The following is a 2,294-nucleotide window of genomic DNA, read 5'->3' on the forward strand; positions in this document are numbered from 1 at the left end:
TTGAGCCCAGGAGTTGGAGGTTGCTGTGAGCTGTGATGCCACGGCACTCTACCCAGGGGGACAGCTTGAGGCTCTGTCTCAAAAAAAAAAGAAAGTATCCAGCCAACCATGTACAAAAATGGAAAGTTCAAGTGTCCTCAGTAAACCTTGTTTTGTGACTGTAGCCAATGAGGCAAGTAAGAAGAAAGTGGATGTTATCGACCTGACAGTAGAAAGCTCTTCTGATGAAGAGGAAGATCCTCCTGCTAAAAGGAAATGCATCTTTATGTCAGAAACACAAAGCAGCCCAACCAAAGGGGTTCTCATGTATCAGTTATCTTCTGTAAGGGTGCCCAGTGGGACTTTGGTTGATTCGGTTGCTATTCCGCCTTCATTAACAGACTACTCAGTACTATTCCACCACACGCCAGTATCAAGCATGTCATGAGATTTGCCAGGTTTGGATTTTTTTTCCCTTATGCCAATTGATCCCCAGAACTGTCCTCCTATGTTTTTGGATAGTTTGACCTCACTCTTAACAGCAAGCAGTATGCCTGTCACCACCACCAGCCCCCATGAAAGCAGTACTCAAGTTAGTTCCTCCAGCGGCGGGAGTGAGACAGAAGTCAACCAGCAGTGGAAGCAACCTTCCTGACATCATCATTGGACTAAAGGAGGATCCCCTTGATTCTGGGAATCATTCACCAAAACTGCTTTTTCTTGAATCTCTGGTCTGTGGAAACTATATATGTTTTTTGGCAGTGACTTTGATATTTATTGAAAGTCAAATGGATTGTTTTGCTTTCTGAGATGAACACAGATGAACAAGAACCAAATGACATGCAAGAATTTCTCTTAACTCATGCTATACGTTGAGCAAAAGATACAGTCAGCTATAATTGTGTTTTCTGTATCTTCTTGAGAGATGGATTTCATTTTCATATGTTAGTGAATGGATCCTACAAATTAAACATTTTTTGTTATAATAAACAGCAATAAAAATTATGTAAATATTCAGGTGAACTTTTTCTAATTAAAAAAAGTTGGAATCACTGATTCTAGAATGACAGCAACTTCTGTTTAATCTGATGTGAAGGAAAAAAATACATGGAAAGAACTGATGTTTGCTGATTCTTTCCATAGAAATTTGTTCTCTTTCATTGAAGTAATGAAGTTTCAACAAGTAGCCAAAGCTTGGGTTTCACTTTTCCTCTTGCAGTTCCTTTTTCCTTCGTGATCCCATCAAAGAAAAATAGCCTTCGTGATGGTATTTTTTCCTGGTTATCATTTACACTTTGACATGGTTTGCTGATAAGTGCAGAGTGAAGTTCTGGGATCTGGCAGGTCGATATTAGTGATTATATTTAAGAATATGATGCAGATTCTGCCCTTACATAACGTGTGTTATTTTTGGTAAGTATACATGTTCATTCCAGAGTTTCCTATAGATTTGAGGCCTGCCTTCTCAAAAGAAATTCTATGCAGCCATTGAATGAAATGATTTGGGGGTAAGGTGTGACTGAAATTTGTTTGTTAGACTTTTGTTCACACTATCAAATATTGAGAGCTTGGAAGCAGCAGCAGAATAGGTTTTGATGGGTGGTAATAACAAAATTTAATTTCTTCCTAAGGAGAAGAAATTCTATTTTATAGAATAGCATACAAATCTTTGTTGAAACTTCTCCTATTTTAGTAGCACTGATTTAAAAAATATGTTTTAGAGGCCAGGCGCAGTGGCTCACGCCTGTAATCCTAGCACTGTGGGAGGCCAACGCCCATGAATTGCCTGAGCTCACAAGTTTGAGACCAACCTGAGACAGTGCAGACCTCATTCCTAAAAATAGCTGGGCATTGTGGTAGGCACCTATAGTCCCAGCTACTTGGGAGGCTGAGGCAAGAGAATCACTTGAGCCCAAGAGTTTGAGGTTGCTGTGAGCTATGATGCCACAGCACTCTACCAAGGGTGACAAAAATGAGACTCCAAAAAAAAAAACACAAGACTATATATACGTATATGTTTTTGATTTCTGATCTTATTTCTCACCAGTGTAATTTCAGGCTCAGCAATGATTTTCAAGCATAAGGAAAAAATGAACAACAGCAAAGAATAGGGACACTGTCAAGTCTCTTTTTCCTTTTTTAAAAAGGAAATCTTTACTGCAACCACAACAGAGAATTAGAAATGTTTGAATTGAAGCGAGGAAGGGTTAGAGAAAATGGGCAAGAACATATTTCATATCTCACTTTCTATGCCACCTCCAAACTCTCTAAGGAACCCCTGAGGGGGTGCTGGGTACACGAACCTGCCGGGTCTG

At 39.6% G+C, this 2,294-nt stretch overlaps 1 pseudogene; it reads left to right on the top strand.

Moving 5' to 3' along the window:
* LOC100957964 overlaps positions 1 to 2,294 on the top strand; it is an 8,659-nt pseudogene that overhangs the window by 1,799 nt on the left and 4,566 nt on the right.

This window comes from Otolemur garnettii, unplaced genomic scaffold, assembly GCF_000181295.1.
Source record: "Otolemur garnettii isolate 467f Iridium unplaced genomic scaffold, OtoGar3 scaffold00092, whole genome shotgun sequence".
Classification (NCBI taxonomy): Eukaryota; Metazoa; Chordata; class Mammalia; order Primates; family Galagidae; genus Otolemur; species Otolemur garnettii.